The sequence below is a fragment of the Meriones unguiculatus genome, chromosome 2 (genome assembly GCF_030254825.1).
Source record: "Meriones unguiculatus strain TT.TT164.6M chromosome 2, Bangor_MerUng_6.1, whole genome shotgun sequence".
NCBI lineage: Eukaryota > Metazoa > Chordata > Mammalia > Rodentia > Muridae > Meriones > Meriones unguiculatus.
The window spans coordinates 169603293-169623118 of NC_083350.1; the positions used below are offsets into that span (position 1 = coordinate 169603293).

The 19826-nt window shown below is 41.8% G+C and overlaps 1 protein-coding gene and 1 pseudogene across 1 annotated transcript in view; one reads left to right on the forward strand and one right to left on the reverse strand.

Annotated features, from left to right (window-relative positions):
* Positions 1-19826, reverse strand: part of Plch1 (phospholipase C eta 1) — a 201507-nt gene that overhangs the window by 123627 nt on the left and 58054 nt on the right. The gene's annotated exons all lie outside the window — the stretch shown is intronic.
* Positions 246-1062, forward strand: LOC110541661 (nucleophosmin-like; annotated as a pseudogene).

A 19826-nucleotide genomic window follows, 5' to 3' on the forward strand; every position in this document is an offset into this window, starting at 1 on the left:
TTCGGATCCTGATTCAAGCAGCTGTCTTTAACCTTGATTTAGACATGTGCCCTGAAGCTGGCTGAAAGCAGTGAGACCAGGAAGTCCCCAACTGGAAGTGCCAGCCATCCCTCTATTACCCTCCACAACTGCATAACATCCTGATTAAAAACAATTCAGGGAACCCAGCATGAGTCTGTTCTGAGGATGAGTACACAATTATCTCCACCCAATTTCTCCCATATGGAAGTACAGGCCTCCAGCTCATGGAAGATTTGATGAGCATGAATGCAAGCCCTCCAAAGCCTCAGAATATAATTTTTGGTTGTTCACTAAAGACCCACAAAGGTTATCACTTTAAGGTGGATAATGGTGAAACTGAGCATCTGTTATCAGTTTGGGGGCCAGAGCCAAGGACGAACTATGCTTCGTTGAGGCAGAAGCAAAAACTAAGAAGGGAGTTCAACAAAGCAATATTGGCAACTTTGAAAATGTCTGTACAACCAACAGTTTTCCTCACTAGCTTTGAGATTACAACACCTGTGGTCTTAAGGTTGAAGTGTAACTCAGGAACTATGCACATTAGTGAGCAACGCCATGTAGTTACAGAGGAAGATGAAGACAAGATGAGATAAGAAGAAGATAAGATGAGGAAGACATAAAACTTGAGTATGTCTGGAAATTGATCTGCCATGGAGGAAAAAGTAGAACGATGAAGATGATGATGAATTTGATAATGAGAAAACTGTTTAAAAAAAAAAAAACAAGTGAGGAATCTGTGAGAGACTACAGCCAAAAAAAAATCAAATAAGAATGGAAAGGACTTAACACCATCAACACCAAGACCAAGACCAAAAGATCTTTATAACAAAACAAAAAACAAGCAAACAAAAAGGAAAAAAAGAAAACAAAAAATTCAACCTGGTTCTGTAGAAGACATTAAGGCAAAATTACAAGCAAGTATAGAAAAATGGTTCTCTTCCCAAATCGGAAGCTGAGTTCATCAATTACGTGAAGAAATGCTTCCAGATGACTGACCAGGAAGCTATGTAAGATCTCTGGCAGTGGAGGAAGTCACTTTGAGAAAATGGTTTATACCTACCCCTATCAAGATGAGAGGCCTAAGGGGGGTAGGCTTGGGCTCTGACACTATTCAGGGAGGCTGGTGTTTGGGCTCCTGCCTGGGAGAGGTGGAGTCATCATGGGGATGGGAGCCAGGACATTTGCTCTGGGTGCTGCTTCTTTCTTATGGCATAGGCAGAGGCCAGACCTCCCTGCTAGGCACCAAGGTTACAGCAGCAGACAAGAGCCCTTCTTTTTTTGTTGTTAAATTTTTAATTTTTTATATTAACTATAATTTATTTACTTTGCATCCCAGCTGTAGCCCCCTCTCATTCCTTCCCAATCCCTACCATTCGCCCTCATCTCCTCCCTGCCCCTCTCTAAGTCCACTGATAGAAGAGGTCCTCCTCCACTTCCATCTGACCCTAGGTCTCATTAGGACTGGCTGCAGTGTCCTCCTCTGTGGCCTAGCAAAGCTCCTTCCTCGTGGGGGGGGGAGTGAGGTCAAAGAGCCAGCTACTGAGTTCATGTCAGAGACAGTCCCTGTTCCCCTTACTAGGGTACCCACTTGGATACTGAGCTGCCATGGGCTATGTCTGAGCAGAGGTTCTAGATTATATCCATGCATGGTCCTTGGTTAGAGAATCAGTCTCAGAAAAGACCTCTGTCCCCATGTATATTTGATCTACAAGAGCCCTTCTGACTCTGACTCCACCCCAATAGCCACTTGGCTCCTTCCTGCTAACCTCTGCACTGATAATGAAGCCAGTGGCTGCTGCCATGTGCATTGCTGTCAATGGAGTCATAAGTTTTTAAGAAGTAGGTGAATACATTCGCAACATATGTGACAGATGATGCTTTTTCCTCCCATTCAGTGAACTCTGACAAAACAACAGGAAAAAGATAAACCTGGGGTCTGGTGCTGTGTACCTGCAACCACAGAACTCAGAGCTGAGGACCTGAGGATCATTCCAGCCAGCCTGGGTTACACAGAAGGACCCTATCTCAAGAACCTTAAGTAACATTAACAGTAATAACTATTACATATAAATGGCTTCACAGCACAGACAACACAGAGATGAAAAAATTACCACTGAGCATAAAACATGCCCAGAGGGACTAATACTCAAAGAGATGACGATTAAACAATGACATACTATTGCTAACTATATTTACTAGATTGACACTTTCTGCTGTTGAGTAGAATGTGAATAAGCAGCTTCTTGTATGCATGAGTATTTAAACATTAGAATTTCACACGTCTGTGACTGGAGTGTTAACACAATACGCAAATGTTCAAAGGTGTAGGAACAGCCATCAGAAAAGAATCTGTTTTGGATACTGTTTAAAACAAACAATATGAAGGAGAGAATGAAAAATGTGAGGTAGGGAATTAATTGAGAGAAGGTGGAGGGGTGTCAGTACAGAATGAGAGGGAGGAAAAGTGAAAGATAACTAACTTTTTTTAAGCCATATGGAATCATGTATTTAACTAAAATTACATGTAATATACATAAGTATATGTATGCACATATGTAGTTTAAATGAAGCAATGCCACTTGGGCTGACAATGTTCTACTCAAGCACTGTAGACTATCTATCAAAAACCCCTGAACCAGATAGGAGAAAGTCCCTTTCAAGTTGTTAGTCAATGAAGTCCAAGAAACTCCCAGATCAATACAGGCTATTGCTGTGGCCATTGATTGCCTCCTAGAGTTTGAAGGTAAGTCCCCAATGCTAAAGACAGGATGTTCTACAGACACAGAACCCAAAGGATATATTTAAGTTATGCCTGGCTGCTACGCAAGCTTCCAAGAGAGGGAAGTGACCAATACTCTTACTCAGATGTCCTATGAACATAATAATGACCAAAATGTCAAGATATCCCAAAAGATGCAATAGTGGCATCCATATATTTTGAGAGCCAACAGCTGTCTATTTAGACTGAAGGCCTGCTCCACAGTGGGGAAATTATTCACGGTACTAGGAACCTAGCTGTGCTGGATAGTTTTATTTCAACTTGACACAAGCTAAAGTCAACCGAGAGGAGGGAACCTCAATTGAGAAAATGCCTCCAGGGGAAGGGGGCATAGGGTGGGACTGGGAGGAGAGGAGAGAGGGGGCTGGGATCAGGCTGTAAAGTAATTAAATAGATGACAGACAGACAGACAGATAGAAGAAAAAGAGAATGCCTCTAAAAGATCAGACTTTAAGCAAGCCTGAAAAACATTTTCTTAATTAATGGTTGACAGAAAAGGACCCAGCCCACTGTGGACTGGTAGTCTTGGGTTCTGTAAGAAAGCAGGCTGAACCAGACATGAACAGCAAGCCGGTAAGCAGCCTTCTGCTTCAGCTCCTGCCACAAGGAGCTGTTTGCCTGCCGGTCCTGACTTTCACCAATGATGAAAAGCAATATAGAAGTGTTAGCCAAATAAGCCTTTTCTTCTCCAACTTGCTTTATCTGGTCATGGTGTTTCATCACAGCAACAGAAACCCCAATTAAGACACTAGCCAACTACTGTCATCTTACTAAACCAACATAATTCTTAACTGCATTTAAAAATACTGAGCCTAATGCCCACAGATAAGAGCAGCTCTTACCCCTCATCAAAGAAGCTTCACTTTGTAATAGAAGGAGACCATTACAAAATACCACAACTCATCAAAATGCAGAGCACAACTGTGTACAGATACATCTACAACACAAACCCTACGCCTGAGGCTCAGGGAACACCAGAGAAGAGGGAATGGGGAGATTATTAAGAGCCAGAGGACCAGGAAATCTGCTGTGCAATTTTGTCTCCTAGAAACGTTGAGGGAACTTTACCCATATACTTCAACAATATGGCTGCCAGAGCAAGATCAGAACAAGGACGACACCAATATATGTTTGGGGACGGCTTTGTGCCCTGTGTATTCAAATGCTGATTTGAGATCTGGATACAGTCTGGACGTTGGCATTGCCATTTCTATGAAGCATCTCCTGTTTCAAAGTTATGTAAAAATTGTTCTCCATCACCTCTGATCAGTTATTAAAGAGCCGAACATCCTATAGCTGGGGCAAGAGCTACCGAGGAACTTGCAATCCCAGGAGGAGGATCCTAGGTGGAAAAGGGAGAGTGGAAAAAAGTCGCCATGAGGGAGATGCCCTGAGGACAAGGATGGAGAGGCAGCAGGCAGGGTGAGACTAGCTGGCAAATAATGGGGCATGTGGCTGCAAACTACAACAGGCCAGCATAGTCACGTTAGAATAGATGAGAATCTGGCCAGCTACAGCACTTGAAGCTTATACTATATGTATTAAGTCTCTGAGTCATTATTGGGAGCTTGAGAGGGTGTAGAAAAAAACTGTAATTTTACCCCAATAGACATGCTACTGTGGAACAGGAAATTCTAGGGTGCCCCACCCCTAGAGAAGACTGCAGGCAACCAACGAATGCTGAGTATGGAACAATAACATGTGAAGGAAAAGGGCTGCAAGGACGTGGGAGGGCATGTGTGCTTCTTCATATCGAGAATATTCTTCTCTGTGATAAGCTTGGTGTGTGCATAAATGCAGATGGCAAACATAGAAAATAAAACCAATTAGTCAAACATAGTATAAAACAATGTAGGTTTTTGGTTTTATTTGTTTGTTTGTTTGTTTTAAGGTACAGTATAATCGCCTGTGCATAAACTAAGGAAGCTACAAACCACCATGTCAACTGTGAGCACTTATGTAGCACAGAGTAACAGGCTGGGGCTGGGAGCATACGACTGTGGACTTGTAGATTTTATTTCACAGGCTTCTGCCTCTTGAAATGTTCTAATATGTATGCACTAACATCATAATTTCTAGACCAGTAAGAATATCTCACCATGAAAAAAAAAAAAACATATCTGAGCTTACCATTATGAAGCAAAGAAAGTTGGAGGTAAACATACTCCATTTCTATTCCTGTTGCTTCTGGGCCACTTCATATTTTAATAAGAAATTAGTATCACCAGCCTTTTATGAACATTAATATAAGGAGTCCCTACTTCCTTCTTCCAGTTTTATTTGTGGGCAGATTAGATATTCCAATTCTTTTCTCTGAAATTGTTCTCAGAGAGGAAATTTTTATCCTGCACAAAATAAAGGAAACCCCGAATATCTACTAGCTTTCATTTTTCAAATCCTAATTTCCTAGGCTCTCTCCCTCCAGGAATCTCTAAAAATATGTAAGTTGTACCTCAGTGCCTTTGGACCCATGTCCTTAAGCAAGCAGAACAAGCTTATTAGTTTGATTTTTTTGGTGAGCACCATGATCAATTCCACCATGTGTGCAGAAGGACAAAGCAGAGTTCAAGTCAGACAATGGGTTGTATTTGGCTTTTGACCTAACCCCGTTCTCTCCTCTCATTTTCCCGAGGACTCCAGGAGAGTCACAGCGGTGGGAAGCTAGTTAACGTTAATCATTCAAACCACTATATCCTTCAAGTAGCCTTAACATTTAGACTACAAAGCACTTCCCAGGCCAGATCACTGGAGAGCTTGCTATTGACATCGGTGTTTTACAGCTTACCTAACACAAAGAAGGCCACGCCGATGGGCCCTGAGTGTTACCACCAAAGTTCTCCACATCATTAAAGCAAATCCACCCATAGTTAAAGGATCCCCTCTCAGATTAGCAAAATTAAAATATATATATATACACATATATATATTCCATTTTTATTTTAGAGATCCTGTTGAACACATTAATATTTTATAGGCCTACTGTGAACGTGGTCTTGCAATTTCAAGGTAATTAATTTGCTAGGCAGTAGTGCCGCGCACATGTATCATTTACGGATCGCTTCTACATGCTAGGACGGTGTCAAGTGTTTTATGTCACTGCTGGCTTCCCTGATGCAGCTTTGAGAGCACCCTTCTCCTCGCCCCTGAAAACAAAGGTGCATCCTCCACTGTAACATCCACCACACCTCGACTCACCGCAATTACAAGCCACACTGCCAAAACTGTCTCCGTTCACTGATTTCATAACCAAGCTCCGTCTCTCTACCGACCAGTACTCCTGGTGATGTTGATTTGGAATTGGATAATGCTTCATGCTTTGGCCATTTTATTACCACTCCGTATGTAATAGCTTCACTCACCTTAGCCTCCCACTTCAATGGTCCCACCCTAAACCGTTACTAGTAGAATTGCTGTTAACTGTTTAATTCTCTCAGTCTCTACTTCTTACTAGGATAGTACAACCTCATTTTTTAGTTTTTCTTCTCCTTTCTCCAGTATCCTAAATATTCAGCCCCACTGCAAAGTTCCACTCTTTGTTGTTTTTTTTTCCTCTCTCTCCCTCTTTCAATGTGTGTGTTAGTGCATGTGTGCATGCATTTGCAAACTTGCACCACAGTGCACCTGTAGAGGTCAAAGGGCAATTCTACTGAATCAGTCCTTTCCTTATTCCTGGAATTAAACTCAGCTCATCAGGCTTGGCAGCAAGTGCCTTGACCCCTGAGCTATCCCATTGGCCCAAGGTTGGTATCTTTTGACTGTCCGCATACCTAAGGCCTCCACTAATGATGGCCCCACAGTTTTATACAGCTACTGTTTAACCCCATTCACCCTTACCCGAGCTACTTCCTAGTCTCCACATTCCTGTATCTGCACAAAACATGGCAATAGGATTTAATTTGCAATTTTCTTCAGTTCACAAATGAGCAGGCATTCCCATTATCAAGTCATCTGTCATATCAGAAAGAACGTCTATACAACTTTTCTCCTCAAACTTCTACTATCCTTTCCATGCAACTGATGATTCTGCTCCTGGTTTCAGTTACGGGTCAAAGGGCTCTTCATCCATTTACCACCTTTATCCATACTTACAGCCTGCTTTCCGTCCTTCCTCCATCAGCTTGTTTTCTTTCTCCTTATTGTCCGTAACAGTCTTCAAATATATTACCAGAAGTCCCTTTAAGTCTTCAAATATATTACCAGAAGTCCCTTTAAAAATTCTGAAGTTCCTTAAAAAATTAAGTTGTAGCAGTAAGCATTGGTAGTCCCAGTGCCTCCAGTGAATGAGGCAGAAGGACTCCTTGAGCCCAGAAATAAGTTCAGAGCTGTAGCATGCATAGCAACACTATTGTTCATGCCTATGAACAATCAAGTCAGAACTACACAACAAAACCCTGTCTCTTGAAAAATATTTTCATCCCTATAGCCTTCACCTATCTGGTCTCTACTCCATGATGCTCTGATGTCTTACAGAGAAAATTCCTCAGTCCAGTTGTCTGTCTCTCCCTCTACCTTCTCTCCTTCTCTCTAACCCTCTCTTCAATTCATACCTACATTCAGGCTTCTACAGAAAGGTCACCCATTATCAAGATCTTCAGGTAGATTTCTCTATAAAATGTTCGCCTGTAGATTCCAACTAGAATGTTTACCTTGTCACGCTATGTTTCATGATTTTTACTTTGTTAATCTTTCACTGTCCGAATCATCATAGAGCAACAGGTGCCTGAATACAAATCTTTCGAAACATCCACCAAAACAAAATAAGTAAAAGCATTTGTAAAACATACACAAGGTATAAGCTGAGCTCAAGGATACTAAAAACTGGCCTTAACAGTTAAGAGTACATACTGCTCTTCTAGAGGACTTGAGTTTTGATTCCCAGCACCCTTACAGGCGGCTCATAATCACCTGTAACTCCAGCTCAAGTGGAAGCCTCAAGCATCTTTGGACACCTCCATCACATCATACACACATATTTAAAATAATAGAAATCTTTTTCAAAAAATAGTAAAATTTTTACTTTATATGCAAATAGTAAACAGCCTAAACCAGCAAAGCCAGCTCCAGAACATGACTAAATTAGCTGCATATAAAGCAGACAAGGAGTTGTAGAGACCCAGGAATGCTAGAATACAAGTCTTTCCCAGAAAGAGAGGGTCACATTCAGAAGACTAGTAAACCAAGAAACCTTACAGAAGTAATCAAAGATAAAAGTCAATACCAAGGGTAAAATGACTAAGTAAACTTGAAATTCAGATTCTTGAAGGGCAAAAAGATATTAGCAAACAATTTAAGAATGAAATGAAAAAACAGAACAAATAAACCAAACAGAAATGGACCATTAAATTAGATATTGATATTAATATTTTATATTTATATTTTAAATATCAAAAGATAATCTTTGACAAACTCAAATACAGTGACAATCTACATAAAGGGATAATTTTCCTTAAAAATATTTTCCTCTTTGACTCCAATGCAGATTATCTGAAACATTTTCATAGAACAGAGAAACAGAAACTATTATCCTTCCAGATAAAAATGCTCAGACTAATGTGTTTTAGGGGAGAAATCCAATCAAACCTTTAGAGAATAGATGAGCCCTAAGCTACTTATATGCCATTCATATTGCTTCAAGGGCTAGAAAATGCATAAACTGCCATTCTTTTTGTGAGACCAATATAATTCTGGTACCCAAACTTGATTTCATAACAGACTGCAAAGGAAATAGCTACACATAACCCTTATTCACGAATGTTGTTGTTAGGTGTGTGTAATATATTCACACATACACACATACAAGCACAAATACATACCAACAGCACAAAGAATAGCAGCACATTAACTAATAAAATGTCTACAGAACACAAAGATGTTCCCTTGCTGAGCAACCTGTTAATGCAGTTCATTATTTACCAGACACACACAAAAAAGGGAAAGAGTGCAATTATCTCCAGAAATACTAAAACGGTCTTCAAGAAAGTAATACCATTTGTAAGTCTTAAGTTCGATAAAATTGAAATTGGCCTGAGGTTGTAGCTCAGTGGCACAGTGCTTGCCTTTGCCAAAGATTTGATCTCTTGCACTACATGAGGGAAAGCAAAAAGAAATCAATGACTAGTTCTGAGTATGTATACCCATGTGCACATGTAAATCCTCCTCAGACAAAGCTGGCATCTTACTAAACCTGAGGAAGAAAGAATGGAAAAGAAATTCCTCATATGGAAGATCAACAATAGTAAAAGTTGTTACATAATATTTATTCTGCAGCTAAAAGAGCTGATCCTTAAATGCACAGAAAAAAAATGAACATATCAGAATATTTGGGAAATATGCCTTCTGCTAGGAACAACATGGAATAACCCATCTGAAACAAAACAGAACAAAAGAAAATCCTGGATAAAATAGACGAAACAACAGTTTTAAGACTTAAAAATACCAAGCAGCAAAGAATTGTGCTTCCTGAGAGAAGGGAGTCTAATGACAGAGCGTGGTGCATGAAGATATGTTCTGGTCTCTAAAACAAAATGGCAACGTTTAGAAGAAAAGCACAGGAAGAAATTCACGGCACTTGGATTCACGGAACAGGTCACTGAGGAAATGGGAATGCTCACAAGAATACTCTCAGAGTGCACACACTTCTTTCCTCCAGTCTGGAGTAATGACTCGAGAAGGTAGGAGAGAAAACTACCTAATGCCAGAAAGGAACCACCCTACACTAGGAACCATCCTGCCTTAGGACTAGAAACCTCCAAAGATCACAGTGGAAAACTCTAGGAGCAAGAACTTACTTAGGAAGTATTAATTGAGTTATAAAACCTGAGCTGTTCTTACTGAGAAGGAGCTAATATCTTCCCTCACTGCTCATTCAGTCCAGACGCTTCACCAGGAAAGTATGGATTGTTCACATAGCAAAGAATATCCCCTTTTAAAAAAAATAGAATTGGAAGTTGGGCATGGTGCTACACATCTGTAATCCAGCAATTGGGAGGTGGAAGCTAGAAGAAGAGAAGTTCAGGGTCATCCTCAGCTACTTTTGCAAGTTCAGGGCCAAGTTCAAGTTTGAGTTTGAGTTACATGAGACCCCATTTCAGAAAAAAAGAATAAAGGTAAAATTTCTATTAAAGAAGCTTATTTCCAGGCTATAGAATTGGCTCAGTGATTAAGAGAACTAGCAGATGAACTGAGTTCAGTTCCCAGCAGCCATGTCTACCTGTAACTCCAACTGCAGGGAATCAAATCCTTCAGTCCTCCGTGAGCAATCACAGACGAGTAGCATGTATTCACACACAAATGAAAATAAGCATTTTTTTTTAATTAATTGCTATGGCCTACTTCTATTAACCTTTCAATCCAACCGCTTCGGTTTATCCTGAGCCAGTGTTCAAATAACCCTACAGATCAGTATGCCTTTCCTATCTGGAGAGAGGAAGTCACACCTTAAACTATTCCTCCCTGGCTGACTGCCAAAACCCATCACAGTTCAATGTTTCCACTTCCACTTGAGTTGTAATTAAGAAGTTAATCTTACTTTGAAAACATCATTACCCAACAGACTGTAAAACCAGCCTAACTACTAGAGATGAGTGAAAGCTCGGAGAAACAGCATCATATCCAGAGACAAAGACAAAACTGTCTCCCTGGCTGCCACACGGTTACCTAGCTGTCACATCACCGCCCATCAGTCACGAGAAACCAAGCCTTCTCGGTGCTATGAAAGCATGCAGAACAGTATGTATGAAAGCCAAAAGGCACATCTCCACTGTCAGTTCATCATGGTAATGGATGTTGTCTCAATAACCAAGGCGTTATCCTCAGGAGAGATTCCTTTGCAGCTCCTGACCACATGCCAGAGAAGATCCATCCATTCATTCCTGATCCTCTGCTGCATCAATCACTAAGAAAAAGGAACTTGGGAGGAAGATCAGCCGTTAAAGTGTGCACTACTCTTACCAAAAACCTGTAACTCCAGTTCCAGGAAAATCACCATACTTTGGCCTCCAGGGGCATCTGCATTTTTGTGTGTGCACGCGCACACACACACACACACACACACACACACACACACAGGCTTTTAAAAAAAGAAAATGGAACTTCTGCTTCATTTGACACAAGCATATCAAATTCCCACTGCTACTTCCCTTATGGAAACTGTCAGTAATTTAGACCCATTAGCTAAACCCACGAACGGGAAATCACACATCTAGGATGGACACATCTTCAGCTGAAGGAGCCACACCTGGATAATTAAGGCTTCTGTCACTCTGTGCGGCGGTCTTCAGTAACTAACGGCCTACATATGACACCAGACTTTCCCTAACCAGCACAGCCACAGCTACCCGGATCCTCCAGCTGGGGAAACTGAATTTCTGGAAGCCAACAGCTTCTGTCACCAACCCATTCTCTCACTGAGCAGGCTCTCGGAGGCAAGTCTGATGCTCTGAGTGCTGCAGAAATGGAAGATACCTGAGAGTGACATGACAACAGTGTTAATTCCAAGGCTGTGTCTAGCTGGCCACTGTGGATCCCTCACAGCAAGGAAAGGAACCCAAAGTGGACCCAGCACCAAGCTGAATTGAAGAGTTGTAATTCACAGAGGAAGAGAGTTATTTTTTAAGTTTATATACATTTTAAATTTTTTTCTTTATTACAATTTATTCACTTTGTATCCCAACTGTAGCCCCCTCCCTCATCTCCTCCCGGTCCCACCCTCCCTTCTCCTACCCCTATGCTCCTCCCCTGATAGGATAGGTCCTCCCTGATAGGATATGCTCCTCTGATAGGATATGCTCCTCCCCTGATAGGATAGGTCCTCCTCCCCAACTATCTAACCCTAGCCTATCAAGTCCCATCAGGACTATCTGGATCCTCTTTCTCTGTGGCCTAGTTAGGATACCTCACCAGGAGGAGGTGATCAAAAAGCTGACCACTGAATCCATCCATGTCAGAGACAGCCCCTGCTCCCCTTACTAGGGAACCCACATGGAGACTGAGCTGCCCATGAGCTACATCTGAGCAGGAGGTCTAGGTCCTCTCCATTCATGGTCTTTGGTTGATTCAGTCTCTGCAGTACCCCCTGAGACCAGATTTTTTTGGCTCTGTTGGTCTTCTTGTGGAGCTCCTGTCCCCTCCAGGTCTTTCTATCTCCCCTTCTTCCATAAGATTCCCTGCACTCTACCCAAAGTTTGGCTATGAATCTCAGCATCTGCTTCAAAACCCTAATGAGTAGTCTTTCAGAGGCCCTCTGTAGAAGGTTCCTGTCCTGTTCTCTATCTTCTATTTCCTATGTCTATCCTGTTTGCCCTTCTGAATGAAGATTAAGCCTGGAAAAGAGCTATTTTACCTTGAGAAAGTGAACCTCTTCCTAGTGTCCTAATACCAAAGGGATCAACTGTAGTTGCGTCTGAACTTCGGCTAACATATTTCCACTACTGTATAACTTGGAAGAATCCTGCCCATTTTCTCTTATCAGTCCCTTGAGTGTTGCCTCATCTTTTGCACATTTAGATTTTACATTTATCTGAAGAAAATCAACAGCCCCCTTTGAAAAAGAATCCCCTGTTGGAAAAAAAAATGAAATTTTCCTATCCTGTGTACCTTAGGATGAGTGGCCTCCCTAGGGTGACTTCATAGGTAATTGAATTTCTTATGAAATTTACTGAATAAAAAGGTCTGATTTGCTCTGCAAAGCATTCCATACAGCCAAATCCCTGCCTCCCTGTCTGAAGCTTTTAAACGTAATGGCAGATGGAGAAGTGCCATATTAGAGAATAATGAATACTGTCCTCTGTCCACTTTGTCCATATTACCCACACTGGGATATGGGGATACCTTCAAACTGTAACAGAAACACTGGTTAATTAAATTTTCAACATCCACGCGGGTCACGCAGTACAATTCCATCCAGCTAATTCCTAGCTAAGGAAGTAAAGGCCCTCAATTCAATAACTGGGTTCAGGCAGAGAGGAGCTTGTTAGTGTCTCAGGTCAAGGACGCCTCGATTTGGTACCAAAGCAGCTCCATCTTGGCATATGAAGGAGGCTTTGGTCAGCCCATCATGAAGACATACCGCACCTGGGAGGGAGTCTTGAAGGCCAGGACCTCGTTAGCAAAGTGAATTTGTAGCTCAGCTTCTGAGCCTGGGCTCAAAGTCCCATCACTCAACTCCAGAGCTATCCCTTCACCTGCTAAAACAAAACCCTCAGTGTCTGTTTCCTCCTATTTCTCAAAAAGAATCTGCTCTGAGGCAGAAAACTTGTGGGGGGGGGCACCCTCTGTCTCTGCTATTAATAAACACATCTTCAGATCACCTAAACCAGGAGGTGGAAAAGAGGCATGTGTCCAGCAGGTCTGCCACACATTTTTTTCCCCTGACATTTGGTTATTATTTCCCACCTCACTCCAAAATGAGAAGACAACCTACAAAGCTGGTCTGAGCAGGAGCTACAGACTTCTGCTTCCTGGGGGGGAAGCCCCCATCAACTGCACAGCTCAAGATAACTTCCTGAAGCTACTGATTGGACAATATTGTAATATTTTGACAGGCTCTGGAATGAAAGGAATTACTACTAGGATTTTAAAACTACATATGCAAGCCCTAACCTACATGTGTACTTTATTTTAAACCTGAAACTAGAATAAGGAGTTGACAATAATGGAGAAAGCATTGCATCCAATTCCCTTAACCCCAACAAGAACACTGACTGTTCATTATCTTTGCCTTCCGTGTTTATGCCTGCTTCAGTCACACATCTTCTCTTTTTCCAATGGCTAAAAGATATACTAAGTCTTTGCTTCCAATAGAAATTCCCCAATGTTTTACCAAAACCAATCACTGAGCCTGAGCTCCAGGTAGGACACTGCTGTAAACTTAATGACATGAAATGAAACTAAACACCATTCCTGTTGTTAGTTTCTCAGGGGTAACAACGCTCTGACAGTCTCAGTGGCTGAATTCTAGAAAGGATTTCTAAATACATCATCGTTTCCTCCTTCCTTTTAAAACCTGACTGTTGAAAACAAAAAGACAAGAGAAAAACAACCAACGTGTTTACTGAGCAGATCTGCAAAAGCAGGTCTTCTATAACCTGTGATTTAATCTATTTAGACAACTGCCTCTCTGGCTACATTTGGGTAGCAAAACAAAGTGAAGAGAAAAGTATATCGTGACCCAATTCTAGCAGTAGCTAATTGCTAAAACCTTTTTCATCTGTTTACCACCACCCCCGCACCCCACCTTCCACATGCTGGACAAAGAAGAGGCTACTGTTTCAGATGTTAATGGCCATGTAAGTACCATCCTCAGGGCTGGGAGGGTGTTCCATGGGTCAAATGTGTGCTGCACAAGCTTGAAGACAACTTAGGATCCCTAAGCACCTCTGTGAAAACCTGGGAAAGGACCCATCTCTGCAATCTCAGCAGTAAGAGATGGGGACAGAAGGATCCTAAGGACTTGCTAGCCAGCCAGTTATAGCCAATTACTGAGTTCCACATTCAGCGAGAGAGGGTCTCAGAAGCAAGGTGGAAAGTGATAGAGGAAGACCTTGGTTCCCAGCTGCTCAGATGCATACACCTACACCCACGTGCACAAACACACACACACACACACACACACACGTAGCACAAATACAATCTCAGAGCAACACCTTGTCTCTGAAAAGTAAGGAGATCTACTCATCCTTTACTGTGCATCTTGGCATCTTCTAGTGGGATATTTAATCACCCTGTGAACCCTGAGATTGTGTGTTCTTTACTAAAAAAAAAATAAAATAAAATAAAATAAAAAATTAAAAAATAAAACAAAACAAAAACTGTTTCTAGTTGTGGTGTGGCTCAGCCCTAACACACACTTTTGATCCAAGAGCTCTCTGCTTATTGTAAACAAGTGGAACAAGCAACAAGTTGACAAGGGGTGAACCTAGGAAAACAAACAAACAAACCATAGAGAGCAAGAGAAAGTCAGGGGGATGGATAGAGAGATGCACAGGAAGTAGAAGGGAGGGACATTCAGTTCAAGGGTTTTTTGAGACAGTATGGGAAAGGAAGCTTTGTCCTTTTAGGATGTCAGCTGAGGAGGAAGGTGAATTTGGTGCTTTCTCTGCCTCTCTGAGCTAGAAGGCTTTCACTCCAGTATCTGGCTCCTTGGCCTTTGTTGGTAAAATCCAAAGACTGAAGTTTTGTTAAAAAAAATAATAATAACATTTTCTCTCACTAAGCTGTACCTGACTTAATCAAGCAAGGATGTAGCTTACTCATCATTGGAGCCCAATATAATATGACACCTAAGACCTTCTAGTGAATCAGTAAAGGTTAGCTCAGTGAACTCCCTTTCCATCATCTGTCTTACCAGCTCTCCATGTTAAATCTTAACTTTGTACTGTTGGTTGATACAAACTCTTAGTTTGCCCAGCCTTAGAGGAAAAATTACCAAGTTTGTACCATAGTTCTTTTGATTTTGTTTGCTCAAACTAGCAAAATTCAGGCTTCATGAATACAGAAGCAAATGTTATCAAGACGATGCACGTGCAATTCAAAAGCGTTCCTTCTGCCATAATCATTACTTAATAGTCCCCCACTGTAATGAGTTCAACAGTGATGAACTATACAGTCTGAGAACTGTTCCAATTGTAAAAACTAAGGCAAAGCAAGGTCTTACAGAGAATCTGGCAGAGGCAACAGAGAAAGGAGGGGATTCAGCTGTGAGTGTTGAACTTGGTGCCTGATTATCTTGGCTACTTGGCTATTCAGAGTACAGTTAATGTACAATCCTCACTGCACCAGTACGAAACAGCTTTTTATTAAAATTGTCTCCCAGCTGCATACTGTCAGAGCTCCAAAAAGATATTTTAGCCCTTCACTGGAGATTCCCCAAGCTGTAGCTCAGACACTGCCCTAAAGACCAAGTGAATAAAACCTCACATACTTATGTCTAGTACAAAGGTCAGCAAATGTTTTCTGTAAAGGACCAGAGAATCATTGTTTTCAGCAGGCCAGACTATACAGTCCCTATGGCAATCACTCAGCTGTGAATGCAGAGCAAACACAGCCTTAGAAAATATGTTCACTATTAAACATGGCTATGCTCCAATAAATCTTTTTATAAAATTGCAAGCCGGCCAGATTTGACTCACAGGGCACTGTTAGCCAATGCCTGGTCAAGGTTATCAATCAAGTAATTCTACAAATTATGAAACACAGAGAGAATAGATAGCTCCTTCAATAAAAGCACTTGCTGCTCTTGTAGAGGACCTGGGTTCCATTTTCAGAACCCAGACAGCAACCATCTATAACTCTGCTTTCAGGTGATTAATTACCTTCTTCAATGTTCTTGGCAGGCCAGCCTATACAGTCCCTATGGCAATCACTCAGCTGTGAATGCAGAGCAAAAACAGCCTCAAAGGCACCAGGCACACACATGAGGTACACACACAAACATACAAGCAAACACTCATACACAAATAAATCTTTAACAATATACATAAAACAATGAAACATGTGAACAAAGTTCCCTGTGTTCATGTAATGTTTCATAGTTTATGAAACTTTCTATGCATGCTGGCTCAAACTGTATACTGTTACATATTTAAACTGTTATGTACACTGCTTCTCACCTATCCTCTGAAGCCAATAAATATATGATGAATTCCTGAAGTTGTTTTATTTTTTTTTAATTTTTTTTTATCAGTTACATTTTATTAACTCTGTATCCCAGCCGTGTCCCGATCCCTCATTCCCTCCCAGTCCCTCCCTCCCTCCCTCATCTCCACCGTGCCCCTTTCCAAGTCCACTGATGGGGGGGACCTCCTCCACATTCATCTGATCCTGTTTTAGCAGGTATCTTCAGGACTGGCTGCAAAGCCCTCCTCTGTGGCCTAACAGGACTGCTCCTCCCTTGGGGGTGGGGAGGCCAAAGAGCCAGTCATTGAGTTCCTGAAGTTGTTAATCTGAGAATGAAGCAAGGATCTGGGCTTCTGCCTTCAAGAGAGAGAGTACTGCATGTTTATGACATTTGTTTTCTCTTCTACAGGGTTCAGAGCCAAAATACATTTCCCAGGTGTCTTCTCCATGTGCCTTAGTAATTTTTCTGTTGCTGTGACAAACATCATGATCAAGGTTACTTACGTAAAAAAGCATTTATGGGCTCATGGTTTCCGATTGCTAAGGGTCCATGATGGTGGGCCACGGTAGCAGGAACAGCTTGAGAGCTCCCATTTTGACCCACAAGCAGGAACCAGAGCGAGGCACGGTGAGAATAGCCCATCTCCTGAAACACGCCTCTTCCAACAGGGCCACACCTCTTCATTGTTCCCAAATAGTTTCAACAACTGAGGACTAAGTATTCAAACATATGAACCTTTGGGGTTCACTATCATTTAAACTATCGCAGCATATGGTTAGGTTCTGGACAGTCAAATTGGGCCTTGCTCAATGTGCTTTTGCAATCCTCTATCATCTTTCCCTTGGTAGTTGGCTGAAAAGAAGATACCTCTAAGCTAAACATAAGGAAATCATATGCTGGCCTCAGCAGAATCATGAATAGTAAGAATCTGGACACCTGATTTATGGTTTTGGAAAAACTAACCAACCCAGAACACCTGCATCAGAATATGAGAACGGTAAAAAGCTGGTACCAGTCCTCTGAAACACGGGGCCTTTGCTAACACTGCATAGCTAGTGTCTGGTCACAGAGCCACTTGCATGCCACGAGCCAAGCACTGGCTAAGGACCTAACACAGCAATCAGGAGATTGCACTTGGAGAGTACAAAAGATTGAAACAAGAGATTGAAAACAGGGCTGCCTTTTGAACACTTGGTCCCACCTAGTGATGCTATTCTGCAAAGCTGTAAAACCTTTAGGAAGTAGAGCCTTGGCAGAGGAAAGGAGCTACTTGAGGAAAGCCTGGAGGTTTAGAGAAAACCCCACTCCCTGTCCTTTCTCTGCTTCCTGCCAGCAGACACAATATGACCAGCTTCCTCGTGCAGCTGCAGCCATGCTGCCCTTTCCATGATGAACTGCATCCCTCAAAGCAGAAGTCAAGACAAGCCCTTTGTCCCTTAAAATTGCATCTTGTCAGGTATTTGGTCAAAGCACTGAGACAAGTAATGTAATTCCCACACAGCCAACTTAAGAAAAAGGCCAGAAACAGAGAGAGACCAGGACCAGAGTCTCAGCATCATGCAGACCTAATCAGAGCAGACCTGTGAACTGGGAAGAGCTTGTTCTTTCTGTGTGATGACTCTTTAAAAAGTTTTAGTTTTCATTATATGTATAAAGAAGCATGACAAAAAAAATTCCAGGGTAAGAGATAACCAGTATTAATTTGAGGTTTTATTAGTGTTGCAATAAACTCTTTGCTTTTTCTTTTCTTTTTTTCTTGTTTGTTTGTTTGTTTGTATTTAGAGACAGGGTCTCTCTGTGTGGCTTTGGCTGTCCTGGAACTCACTCTGTGGCTTTGAACTCCCAGAGATCCACATGCCTCTGCCTCCCAAATGCTGGGATTAAAGGCCACTTTGATCTTGTAATAAACTCTTGAGCTTACTTTATCTTTAAGCTCCAAGAAAAATTGGAATTTGGCGTGATACTTTCCATTGAATATAGCCATAGGCACCTTCTCTCATCGGTCCACATCTCTACATCACCCTTAGAGCTGCATATCTCTCCACCGTATGGATGTGCTACCATTGCCAAAACTCAGTTATCCGTTAAGGTTACTGCGCTCTTCCTGCTGTTACAAAAACTCATTTCAATAAACTTTCTCAAATGTATCTTCCCAGAAGTGTGCAAGTACTTTTATAGACCAAATTGGTAAAATTGAGAACTACTAGACCAAAGGCTTGCCTGTCACACTCCTCTCCAGAAGGGTAATTTTAATCTAGACCAGCAGCATGCACATCATGTACCCATTTCCCCATAATTTTGCTGACATTGCCATTGTTTAAAACTCTCTTGCGAACCAGATAACACAATATAACCTGTTTCCCCGTCAGTGTTGCAGTTGGAACACGGGGCCTCACACATACTAACCATGTGTTCTGCCACTGAGTTAGACCTTCAGCCTACATTTCAGCTTTGAGAGCACAGAGAAGAGAGTCCACCACCCTGGAAATGCCCGATCCTATCTGCAACCACAGTTAAACTATTTTTAGTCTTCTCCACTTGCATTTTTAAACAAAAATTCTCCATGTTTAATCTATACCAGATCTTGGAAATATTATCTTTAACAAGGTCTGTTTAATTTCTACAGTCAGGCTAAGTGATAAGAAGAGGAATAACGTGTGGTTCCAAGACTTCACATGAGAGCAGTTGGTGCAAATGATTACATGCTAGCTCTCCTCCAGGGGAACTGAGTTCTGTGGAATGAGGTGGGATTATCAGGACTTGGGGAGTAATCGGATTCTGTATTTGTATATCCTAAGTAATATCCTGTGTGCTAATTAAATTCAGCTAAGGCTTTAATTTACTGCTTTCTTAAGAGTTTTTTTTTTCCCTACCTCTCTCACATGCTTGTCTTCTTTCTGGTTTGGGTTACACCACAGGTAGGTAAATGAGTAGGTATATGAGGAGGCTTAGCAAAGATACACAGACAAGGGATGGAAATGCAGAGGACAATTGCTAAATGCAGCAGCTAATGCTGCTGGGGGAAGGAGAGGACATTTCCTGAAGGACTAAGTACTGAGCACTAGGCAAGAAAGAGTGCTCACCTAGCCTGCGTGAGCCCCCAGGTTCCAGCCCCCTATACACACACAAACACACACACACACACACACACACACACACACACACACAGCACAAAAATAGTCTTGCCAACCTGTAAATACAAAGAGAATGTCAGTCAGGATGTAACTCTCTAGCAACAGTTACCAACTCAGGAGATTTCATCAGATTGTTTGCTGCATGATCTGAATGAGAATCAAATTGAATGCTTGGTCCCAGTTAGTGAAACTGTTTGAGTAGGATTAGGAGGTGTGGCCTTGTTGAAGAGGGAGGAGCCACTGAGGAACCAATTAGTCTCTCTCTCTCTCTCTCTCT